The sequence below is a fragment of the Chrysochloris asiatica genome, unplaced genomic scaffold, assembly GCF_000296735.1.
Source record: "Chrysochloris asiatica unplaced genomic scaffold, ChrAsi1.0 scaffold00151, whole genome shotgun sequence".
NCBI lineage: Eukaryota > Metazoa > Chordata > Mammalia > Afrosoricida > Chrysochloridae > Chrysochloris > Chrysochloris asiatica.
Window position 1 is genome coordinate 6722484 of NW_006408669.1, and position 13413 is coordinate 6735896.

General features: G+C 36.9%; 1 pseudogene; it reads left to right on the forward strand.

Annotated features, from left to right (window-relative positions):
* Positions 1-656: 656 nt before the first annotated feature.
* The window catches only part of LOC102837131, a 24882-nt pseudogene continuing 12125 nt past the window's right edge, over positions 657-13413 (forward strand).

Consider the following 13413-nt stretch of genomic DNA (forward strand, 5'->3'; position numbering starts at 1 on the left):
CTAGTTTGTCCAACCTCTATGCAAAAGTTGGTAGAAGAAGAGAAAATATGTTTTTATTGACAAACAAGGCTCTGAAACCTTCCCACTTTTGTGCAGATGGAAGCTAACTAAAATTGGTTCATAGGTTCTATGCACATCTTAAAATAAAAACTGTTGGCTGATTTGCACCCAAGAAAACACTGTGCATAAAACTGTATAAGTAGGCATGTAATTTAAATTTCTAATGTGTCATTCCTTTTTTTTTTTTTTTTTAATTCCAAAGGGGGTAATAATGCTACCACTTTCACTTCATCATTTGATTCCTTTTGAAATTCACATTTGCATTTCAAATGTCACATCTGACCTAATTATTTCAACAAATTTTGAAGTTACTTTGAAAAAAATCAATGACAATACCTCATATGTATTATTTCCACTTACAGATTCATTATTTGAACTTGCTATCAGAATTCATAGCTATAGAATTTCCAGTTAGAATACATGTATGACATCTGTTATTTTCTGTTGCAAGTGGAGTCCTTGTAGTTCTTTACAAAACTTGATTATGAAAATATAAAGACCATTTAATCATCATCCTAAATAGCCAGACAACACATACTTAGAAATTACCTTTATATCTTTATTGAATTTAAAAATCCTAGGCTAATCTTTACAACATGCATTTTCTGGGAAACAAGAAAAAGATAATTCAAGTATTGAATGTAAGTTAAGTGCTTTGTTAAAGAGGTGAATCCTCAGTTTATCATTCTTTAGTTTCCATGTTTCCCACTTTAGCAAAAGAAACAGGGGTGGGGCAGGGAAAGAACATGTTAAAATACATTTGATTTTGCTCTTAGTCTGTTACTTCAACCCTTGTTAAATCCAAACTTTGAAGGCAGGTGCCATGTGGATTTCATTTATAAAATTGAAAATCTCCAAGCCCTTAAAATAAAAACTAATCACATAGTAGGTTCTCAATACATTTTCTGAATGAGTTTCCTGTGCAATGCAAACTAAGAACAAAAAATAGATTATAATTGTGTTAGAGATCTTTCAAACCTCCCCCAGGCTCAGTGATTCACTAAAACTCAGAGACTCCACCCAGAGTCTTACCCATTGTTATGATTTAATACAGTGAAAGGATAGTAAATAAAATAAGCAAAGGGAAGAGACACAGGAGATCAAGTCTGGACAAAAGCAAATGCAAACTTCCAAGGGTCCTTTTCCAGTGGAGTCACATAGTACATGCTTAATCCTTCAACAAGAGTTGTGGAATGTGTGAAATGCTGTCTACAAGGGAAGTGCATTAGGACTTCACAGTCAGGATTTTGTTGAAGGCCATTGGCACTGTAGGATAAGCACTGTACTGTTATTTACAAGTAAGGCAGTTCAAACCCATCAATTCCTTCTCAGAGGAAAGATGGGCTTTGTGCTCTCATGAAGCTTTACAGCCTTGGAAATCCTACATAGAGCAGTAAAACATTATCACAGAGCACTAAAATACTGAGTATCAATACATGATGAATTGCACCAGAATATTGTCAAATATGGTGCTGGAATACGAGCCCTTCAGGTTGGAAGTCACTCAGAATATGACTGGGAAAGAGCTCCCTCCTGAAAGCAGAGTTGACTGTGATGACCCAATTGGTATAAGCCTTTCAGAACTTATATATGCTGATGAGGGCACAACTCAAAATGAGGAGCAACAGCTGCAAGCATCTATTAATAATTGGAACATGAAACGTACAAAGGATGAGTCTAGGAAAATTGGAAGTTATCAAAAGTGAAATGGAACACATAAACATCGATATTCTAGGCTTTAGAGTGCTGAAATGGATTGGTACTGGCCATTTTGAAGATGACAATAGCAAGATATACTATGCAGGGAATGACAAACTGAAAAGGAATGGTGTCACATTCATCATCAAAAGGAACATTCCAAGATTTATGTTGAAGTATAATGCTATCTGTGAAAGGATAATATCCATATGACTGCAAGGAAGATCAGAGGTTACCACTATTACTCAAATTTATGCACCAACAGCTAAAGACAGTAATGAAAAATTTGAATCATTCTACCAACTTCATCAGACTGAGAATTGACCAAACATGCAATCAAAATGTATTGTAATTACTGGTTATTGGAATGTGAAGGTTGTGAACAAATGAGGATCAGTAGGTAGAAAACATAGTCTTGGTAATAGAAATAATGCTAGAGATCATATGATAAAATTTTGCAAGACCAAAGACTTTTTCATTGAAAATTCCTTTTTTAAACAGCATAAAAGGTGATTATGCAAATGGATCTCACCTGATGGAATACACAGTAATCAAATTAATTTTATCTGTGGGAAGAGAGGGTGGAAAAGTTCCATATCTTCAGCCAAAACAAGATCAGGGGAAGACTTTGGAACAGACCATCAATTGTTCACATGCAAGTTCAGGCTGAAGCTAAAGAAAATCAAGACAAGTTTGAGAGGCAAAGTTTGGACATTTCGGCCTCCAAGCAACACTCTGGCTGCACTTTTTCCAAAACGGATCCATTGATTCTTTTGGCAGCCCATGGCACTTTCAATATTCTCCTCCAACACCATAACTCAAAAGCATCAATTCTTCTCTGGTCATCCTTATTCACTGTCCTGCTTTCGTATGCATATGAGGTTATTGAAAATACCATGTCTTGGGTCAGGTGCACCTTAGTACTCAAGGTGACATCTTTGCTCTTCAACATTTTTAAAAGATCTTGTGCAGTAGATTTCCTAATGCAATACGTTGTTTGATTTCTTGACTGCTGCTTCCATGAGTGTTGATAGTTGATCCAAGAAGAATGAAGTCCTTGACAACTTCAATCTCTTCTCCGTTGATAAGAATGTAGTCTATTGGTTCAGTGGTGAGGATTTGTGTTTTCTTTACATTGAGATGGAATCCATACCAAAGGCTGTGCTCTTTAAGCAAAGTTTAGGAGAGTCAAAATATGATCGTGAACATATTCCACCTACATTTAGAGATCATCCTAAGAACAGATTTGCTGCATTAGGTACTAATGACAGAAGACCAGAAGAGTTGTGGGTTGCCATCAAGAAGATTATACAAGAAGACAGTAAAATGTCATGAGGAATATAAGGAAGAAAGACATGACCAAAATAAGTGTCAGAAGAGACTCTGACATTTGTTCTCCATTGTAGAGATGCTAAAGCAACTGGAAGAAATGAGGAGGTAAAAGAGTTGAACAGAAAGTCTCAAAGGTCAGATTGAGAAAACAAAGTCAAATATTATAATGAAATGTGCTAAGATGTGGAGTTAGAAAACCAAAAGGAAAGAACACACTCAGCATTTCTCACACTGAAAGAACTGAGGGAAAAATTCAAGCCTCAACTGAAACTGAAGGATTTGATGGGTGAAATATTGGATGATGCAGAAAGCAACAAGAGAAGATGGAAGGAACTGTACCAAAAAGTCATGGTCAATGTTGAACCATTTCAAGAGGCAGCTTATAAGCAACAATCAATGGTACTAAAGGAAGAAATCCAAAGTATATTGAAGGCATTTTCAAAGAACACGGTTGTGGGAATAGTTAGAATAAAAATTGAAATCTTTCCACAAGCTCATACAGCACTGGAGGCACTCATTCATCTATGTCAAGAAATTTAGAAGACAACTACCTACCCAAATGATGGGAAGAGACTCATATTTATGCTCATTTCAGAGAAGCAACCCAAAGGAATGTGGAAGTCATTGGAAAGTATCATTAATATTGCATGCAAGTAAAAGTTTGCTACAGATAATTCAAATATGGTTGCAACAGTACATTGACAGGGAATTGCCAGAGGTTCTTCAAGCCAGACTCAGACCAGGACATAGAATGAAGGACATCATTGCTGACATCAGAGAGATCTTGGCTGAAAGCAGAGAATACTAGAAAGATGTTTACTTGTCCTTTATTGACTATGCAAAGGCTTTCAACTGTGTGGATCATAACAAGCTATGGACATCATTGTAGAAAATGAATATTCCAGTCATTCAGTTGAACTCATGAGAAACCATGTGCATATATCAAAAGGCAATTATTTGAACAGAACTAGGTGACACTACATGTTTTAAAATCAGGAAAGATGTGCACCAGGGTTGTATTCTTTTGTCATACTTATTCAATCTATGATGAGCAAAGAATCCAAGAATGTGGATTATATGAAAAATAATATAAAATAAGGATTGGAGGAGACTCATTAACAATCTACATTATGTAGATGATACAACCTTGCTTTTTAAAAATGAAGAGGACTTAAAAATACTTCCTAATGAATATCAATGACCACAGCCTTAGTATGCACCTTAATGTAATTGAAACAAATTACATTAATTGAAACAAATTACAAAATTACATTGCACCTTAAATGTAATTGAAACAAAAATCTTCACAATTTGACCAATAAATAATATCATGATAAATGGAAAAAAGATTGAGGTTCTTAAAGATTTCATTTTGCTTGAATCCACCATCAACAATCATGGAAGCAGCAGTCAAGAAATCAAGCAGGCCATACCATGGCTCCCACTGTAGACTGGAATCATCCAGAAGTAGAAAGACGTGGTGCTGTTCTGACATGGCACAGGCCAGAGCGATTAGTCTGACATTTGGGATGATACAACATTGATAAGAGCCTATGATAAAGCTGTGGCTTCCTTAAGCATGCTTTGAAGAATGGTGACATTTGTGAAGCATCAGACAAGCTAAAAGACACACCTAAAAGAAAACCTACTAAGAAGCAAAAAAGTCAGACAAGAATACCACAACTCCACTGAAGCAGCGCAAAGTTGGTGAAAATATTCTGCCATTAGGTCATAAGATGGCTGCATTTACCCAGGTGCCATTGCTTCAATTGATTTTAAGAGAGAAAACTGTGTTGTGGATTACACTGGGATGGAAATAGAGAGGAGCAAAATCTGTCTGATCTACTTTCCAACCTTTAGAGGAGATAATAATTTACCAGATACTCAGGAGACTGCTAAAGGGGATGAAAGTGAAAGTCAAATTTCAACATATGCAAGTGAGAACTCTCCAGATCTCCTGGAAATAAACCAAGTAACATCAAGTCTAAAGCTACTCCATGGAACTCTTTTCTTCCTCCACTGCCTCCAATGCCAGGATCGGGAATGGGATCTGAAAGTGCTGACTACAGGTGTCTTCTTCCCTTTGGTTTTGAACTCCAAGTCTATGTGCATATCATTAAAATACTTTACTCTGTCTTCTCAAACCACCCTTCAAAGTTTTCTGCTCAGACCTTTTACTCCATCATTTCACCTGTTAGCTTAACTACTCTATGTTCAAGGATAAGTATTAGAGTCTCTTCTGACATCCATTTTGGTCTTTTACTGCTTTCCTGCATTTTTATGACCTTTTCCTTTCTCCATATATGATGTCCTTGATGACCTCCCATGATCAATGTGGTCTTCTATTCTTAATATTAGATGTATCAAATTTATTCTTCAAATGGCATCTAAATTCAAGTGGGATCTACTCAAGTTTCCATTTTAGTTGTTGCGAACTTGTTTAAATTTTCTTCAACTTCAAGTTTAATTTCCATATGAGCAGTTCACCCCTGGTTTTGCCCTGAATGATGATAATAATTTTCTCCCCCATCTGTTTCAAAGATATATTTAATCTAATTTTGTTGTATTCTATCTGGTGATATGTACACGTATAGTTACCGCTTATATTGCTGGAAAAAAAAGTATTTGCAATGAATAATTCATTGTTCTTACAAATTTCTATCATGTGATCGCTGGCATCATTTCAATCGCCAAGGCCATAGTTTCCAACAGTCATCCTTCTTCATTAGAAGTTTTTCATCCTAAAGACCAGTTACTATCAAGGCTTCTTGATTGCATGCTTGATCAATTGTAGAACTTTGTAAAAACTTCTTTGATGTTAGTGGTTGTGATTGTAATTTGTGTGATATTCTTATTAAGCAATCTTCCTGGTTAGCCTGTGGATAGTATATTATCACTGACTTGTGATACTTCAGGATAGATCTTGAAATGTTCTTTTTGACAATAAATGCAATACCATTCTCTTCAATTTGTCGTTCCTGGCAAACGGATCATATGTTCTGGTATACCCGAGGTCTCCATGAGTAGTCCATATGTTTGTCCTATTCAAAATGACCAATACCAGTCCATTTCAGCTCATTACTGCCTAGGAATCTTTAGAGAGTCCATTTAATTTTTAACATCTTCCAATTTTCATAGATTTATATTTTTGTGCATTCCATGTTCAGATTATTAATGAATATTTTTAGTTGTATTCTTCTTATTTTGAATTATATCACATCAGAAAATTAAGGCCCTAAACCTTTACTCCATCCATGTCACTAAGGTTAATTGGACTTTGAGGAGGCAGCTCTTCCCCAGTTGTATTTTGAATGCCTTCAACTTGAAGTGTTCGTCTTCCAGCACCGTATCAAACAATGTCCTGCTGGTATTCATAAGGTTTTCACTGGACAATATTCTGGAAGTAGATCACTAGATCTTTATTCCTAGTCTACAGTAGTCTGGGAGATCCACTGAAGCCTGCCGAGCACAGTAGACACTGTTGGTGTTTGAAATACTGGTGACATAGCTTCTAGCATCACCGCAATGCACAAGCTACCACAGTACAGCAATCTAACAACAACGGCTGGAGAACTGTTAGAAAACACAGTAACAACAGCAAAAAATACACTCACTGCTACAGAGTCGACTCCAATTCCTAGGAAACCTCATAGCAGAGGAGAATCTCTCTTTAAGATTTCTGAGACCGTGAATCTTTTCAGGACCAGAGGACCTGCCCTTTTTCTCCCACTGAGTGGCTGTGGGTGTGTATCAGCAGCCTTTCAGTTAGCAGCCTCATTATTAACTCACTATACCAGCACTAACTAAATAAACAGTTCATTCCCTTATTTGACTTCTCTAGCACTGGACTGTGAACCACAAGGTAGGTGGTTCAAGCCCACCAGCTTCTCAATGGGAGACAGATGAGGCTTTATATTCCTGTGGAGATTTAAATATTGGAAAACACTATACAGGATTGCTATGAGTTAGAATTGACGCAAGGCACCTAAAAACAGCAACAATTGTTATAAGTTAATTTGGTGGAGGTCTTGGGAGAAGGCATTTTTCTGGTTTTCATATATTTTAAAAGTCAGAAACATCATCTTATTAATATTTTGTCCCTTGCAGCAATGTAGACCTTGTGTAAATTATCAATGCCCCAAATATATTTGTTGAATAAATTTATGAACACATATTTACATAGGCTCTTTGAAAGATAAATGTTGCTACTGGCTGCCAGTTTAATACCCTAAAGTCTTTTCAAAATATTGCTCTGCTGTCTAGCATGTAACCTGTTCTGATTTAGGAAAGAGATTTGTTTTTTTTTTGTTTTTTTCCTTAACAAAATAGAGAAATGATCTTTAGCCTTAAATGGAAAACACATAGGTTTAAGTGGAGCCACTAAATGGAAAAAACTAGCATCTTCTGAAGGGACTATTAATGGCCCTATGTGGTGCTAATTGTTAACTTGAATGTTGAAAGAAGAAGTTTGCCATTTACTTCCCAAAACATCAACTATTGGGATTCTTGGGTAAAGGAGATAAGAGAAGCCCCCCAAAAAAAAAAGGAAAAAGAAGGAAAGAAAGGAAGGAAGAAACCCTATGAAGCACAATTCTATTTTGACATGTATGGACTCTCCATGAATTAGAATTGACTCACTGACTACTGGCTGTTGTTGTTGCTGTTATTAAATGCTGTTGAATCGATTCCATCCATAGCGACCCTGTATAGGGTATCTGAGGAGCGCCTGGTGATCATGAACTGCCGAGCTTGCAGATCAAACCGATTTTACATTCTAGAATGTTAACCCACAGTGCCACACCAGGACTCTAACTACTGTGTGTTGTTGTTGTTATTAAGTGCTGTCGAGTCAGTTGTGACCCATGGCAACCCTATACACGGTTTCCGAGGAGTGACTAGTGAGCTTGAACCACCAACCTTGCAGTTGAAATGGCTTTGTCGTCTGGCTCATTAACCCACAGTGCCACACCAGGACTTACAACTTACTAAATGGAAAGATAGGATGTTTGTGGTAAATTGTCCTAATGGCACCAATAATTTACCCTTCCAAATATCCATGACTTTTCCTTTGAATCAAAAAGATAAGTATATTGCTCCACATCTTGAACTTGGATTTGGCCATATGACTTATTTTGGCCAACAGAACATCATCAGTCACAATGCAAGTAACTTGAAAAAATCTTTGCTCAATTAGGTTTATGCTCTTGTTCTCTGCCACTGCCAGGAAAAAGACAAGTCTGAGCTGGTTCACTGCTTAAAGTTGAAGGATGAGAAACACGCAGAGCAGAACTGAATTGCTCCAACCCTGGTTGAGTTAGTTGAGACCCCGCTACCTCCCAGATGCCTTAGTCAGTCAAATTAAAATTAACAGAACCACCCAACTGAATTTGGCATAGATCAGCTGAACTGAATTAATGTGTGGAAATAAATGTTTATTTTTGCATGACACTTATTTGCCATGTAATTAAGGATGCAGTCTTCCCAGGCACAAAGACTGAGCACTTACAGCTGACTGGAAAGACATCACGTGTTTCCTGAAGATTGTATGTTAAGGAAGTTTTGTTGGAACATTTTCAGATATGTGGTCTTATCTCAGGTTGGGCATTAAAAGAGAATTTGACATCATTTTATATTAATAGTCTACAGAAATCATGACTGTTTGGTTCTTCTTCTTATATTTAAATTATTTAAGTATTGAACCAATTTCAATCTGCAATACGCCAACATGGCAAAATGAGAAAAAAAAAAAAATAGTTGTACTATCATGTGGTACAATTTTGCAAGATCATCTTGAGTTTCACCAATATGAGGGTGATAAGAGCAAAACAAAAACCAGAGAACAAGGAATTACCATTTTCATGTCATTCCATGTCTCTCTAATCAAGTGAACGATAAAAGCAGTCCTTAGAAATAGGAAGCAGCAGCTGCCCTATTATGTCTCTGAGTTCTCCAATTCCCAAAGGGCTTTAACCTACTCAGATACACCTACCAGTCAACAATAACCAGGCAGCCTCCTGATATATGTATCTTCTTATATATTCTAAAGTCATTTAAGAAGAAGTCAAGTTTACTGTAAGGTAGTGTTATCTACTATAAAAAATTACCTCCAAATTTCAATGACTTAAAACAGTAATCTTTTAAAGTAGTAGTCCTATGTAGAAAGCTATCCACCATGTCATCGTTCAAACTTTATACATCTTGTGGCTCCACTCCTCCCAAGACCTGTTGTTTGTGTCAATGTTAAGTGCCATCAAGTGGGTTCAGACTCATAGAAATCCTGTGTAGGGTTTCTGAGGAGCAGCTGGTGACCTTGAACCACCAACTTTGCAGTTCAAACCAGTCTTGCAGTGCAGCACATGAATCCACATCGCCACACCAGAACTCCTAGGAGTCCTTCACTGTGAGCTAGTACATCAAAAGCCAAAAATTCAAATCAATTGCCACTGAGTCACAGATGAAAAAAAGAAATAGGGAAAGTATTGTAAGTCTCTTAAAATTCCAAACCCAGGGTTCACTCTTTATTGTTCCTGACATTCCATCTGTATTGTCTTGGACACAGAGGTACAAGGTACTTGGAATGAGCAGCTACAGGCTATACAGCCATATCCCAGCAAAATCTTCCCATGATGGAGACGGGAGCATGAAATTGCTCCCATGCCACATGGTTGTGTGCTGAAAGCAGCACAGGATTTCAGAGTAGGAAGGGCTCATATACTTTTGTAGAATAGTTGAAGTAATGAACTATAGCCATCTGGATTCAGAGCGCTATACCCATCTGTGCCCTGTCCTACTGATACAATATTCTTAGTGTGTTTCCCAGTTTTCTTTGATTAACTGCTCTAAAGTACTGGTTAATTTCATTGGCTAACTCTGTAAGATGGGTATTAAGAATATCCATATTTTCTAAATGAAGAAACTGAGATTAAGAGCTATTAAGTAACTTTTCAAAGTCACACAGCCATTGAACACTCATCTGTCCTTTGGCCGTACTGCAGTGACTTGTGTGTTCCTGTGGTTCTGGAAGGTATGCTACGAGTATTTTAAACACCAGTAGGGTCACCCATGGTTGCCAGGTTTCAGCTGAGCTTCCAAAGACAGACTAGGAAGAAAGAGAGACAGATGACATCTGAATATTTTGTCGCTGAAAATCTTATGAATAGCAGTAGAACACTGTCAGCACCAGAGGGTTAACTACTGAAACATAATGAAAAGCACCAGAATATTGTCAGATATAGTGTCGAAATTTGGGCCCCTCAGGTTGGAAGACACTCAAAGTATGACTAAGGAAGAGCTGCCTCCTCAGACTAGAGTTAACAGTGATGAAGAAAATGCAGTAAAGCCTTAGGGACCTCCATTTGCTCAACTCAAAATGAAGAGAAACTGCGTAAATATCTATTAATAATAAGAACATAGAATATACAAAGTATGTATCTATGAAAGTTGGAAATTGCCAAAAATGAAATGAAACACATAAACATCAATATCCTAGGCATTCGTGAGCTGAAATGGGACTGGTATTGGTAATTTTGAATGTGACAATAACATGGTTTACTATGCCAGGAATGACATATTGAAGAGGAATGGCATCACATTTATCATCAAAAAGAATACATCAAAATCTGTATTAAAGCACAATGCTGTCTGTGATAAGATAATATTCATATGCCTACAAGGAAGACCAGTAATACCACTATTATTCAAATTTATGCACCAACCACTACAGCCAATGATGATGAAATTGAAGAAATCTACCTACTTCTTCAGTTTGAAATTGATCAAACATACTATCAAGATGTGTTGATAATCATTGGCAGTGGAAATGCAAAGGTTGGAAACAAAGAGAGGAAGGATCAGTAGTTGGAAAATATGGCCTAGGTGACAGAAACAGCACTGGAGATTACATGATAGGATTTTGGAAAACAAATGGCTTTTTCAGCGCAAATACTTATTTTAAACAACATAAAAGATAGTTATTCACATGGACCTCACCAGATGATACACTGAAATCATTTTAATTACATCTGTGGGAAGAGATGGTGTAAACACTTGATATCATCAGCCAAAATAAGGCCAGAAGCAGACTGTGAAACAAACCAACAATTGCTCATATGCAAACTCAGGCTGAAATTGAAGAAAATTAAAACAAGTTGACAAGAGCTAAAATATGACCTTGAACATATCCCACCAAAATTTAGAGATCATCTGAAAAACAGATATAATGAATTTGACTCTAAAGACCGGAGACAAGAAAAGTTATGGGATGACATCAGAACATCATCCAGGAAGGAAACAAAAGATCATTATGAAGACAAGAAAGAAGGAAAATAACAAAATGAATGTCAGAAAAGACTCTGAAACTTGCTGTCTAGCATGGAAATGCTAAAGCAAATGAAAGAAATGAGGAGGTAAGAGAGTTGAATGAAAACTTTCAAAGAGCAGCTCAAGAAGACAAGGCCAAATATTATAACGAAATATGAAAAGACCTGCAGTTAGAAAACTAAAACAGAAGAACATGCTCAGCATTTCTCAAGATCAGGGAACTGAGGGGAAAAAATTCAAGCCTCAAGTTGCAATATTGAAGGAGTCTATGGGCAAAATGGGTCCTGGTGTGGCACTGTTGGTTAATGCCCTGGACTACAAAGTCAGCTTGAGCTGCAAGGCCAGTGGTTCAAGCTCACTAGCTGCTCCTTGGAAACCCTACATACAGGGTCGCTATGGGTCAGAACTGACTCAATGGCACTTAGCAACAACAACATGAGCAAAATATTGAATGATAAAGAAAACATCAAAAGAATATGGAAGGATTGTAATGAAACAAGGCATATGATATGTTGAATGTAAAACTGATGATCTGCCCTGTAAACTTTCACTCAATTCACAACAAAAACTTAAAAAAACAACAACAAAAAAAAGAATATGGAAGGATTACACAGAGTCACTGTTTTTTGTTATTTTCCTTCTTTCTAGTCTTCATAACGATCTTTTGCTTCCTTCCTGTATGATAGTCTTGATGTCATCCCATAACTTTTCTTGTCTCTGGTCTTTAGAGTCAAATTCATTATATCTGTTTTTCAGATGATCTCTAAATTTTGGTGGGATATGTTCAAGGCCAAAAAGAAATGGTTGCTATTTAACCCTTTCAAGAGCCAATGATACTGAAGGCAGAAGTCTAAGGTGTATTGAAGACATAGTCAAAGAACAAGGCACTGGGAATGTTGGAATACAAACTGAAATCATTCAACAAACTTATGCAGAACTGGAAGCACTCACTAATCTCTGCCAAGAAATTTGGAAGACAACTATCTGGCCAACTAACTGGAAGAGATCCATATTTGTGCCCTTTCCAAAGAGAGATGATCCAACATAACACATAAATCATAGGACAATATCAATAACATCACATGCAAGTAAAATGTTGCTAAAGGCAAAACAAGAACACTTACAACCATACAGTGAGAGAGAATTTCCAGAGGTTCAAGCTGGATTCAGAATAGAAAGTAGAATGATGCCTATCACTGCTGACAACAGATGCATTTTGGCTGAAAGCAGAGATGTTTATCTGTGTTTTATTGATTATTCAAAGGGTTTCAGTTATATGGATCATGACAAATGAACAATGAATATTCTGAAGCACTTAACTGTGTTCATAGACCAAAGAGCCATTGTTTGAACAGAAAAAGGAAACACCAAATAGTTTAAAATTAGGAAAGGTGTGCACGAGGGTTGTATTCTTTCACCACACTTATTCAACCTGTATGCTGAGCACATAATCTGAGAAACTGGATTATATGATGAAAAACATGGAATCAAGATTGGAGAAAGACTCTTGAACAACCTGTGATATACGTATGATACAACCTTGCTTGTTGAAAGTGAAAAGGACTTGAAATACTTACTGTTGAAGATCAAAGACCACAGCCTTCGGTATGGGTTGCACCTCAATGTAAAGAAAACAAAACTCCTCACCTTGGTACCAATAAACAGCATTCAACTAAATAGAGAAAAGTTTTAAACTGTCAAAGACTTCATTTTGCTCGCATTAACCATCAACACTCATGGAAGCAGCAATCGAGAAATGAAACAACAGAATGCATTGGGCAAATTTGCTGCACAAGACCTCTTGAAAGTGTTCAAGAACAAAGATGTCAGTTTGCAGCCTAAGGTGTATCTGACCCAAATCATGGTATTTTCAATAACATCATATGCATGTGAAAGTTGGACAGTGAATAAGGAAGACCATAGAAGAATTTAGGCATTTGAGTTGTAGTGTTGGAGAAGAATCTTACAGGTGTCATGGACTGCCAAAAGAACAAACCAATCTGT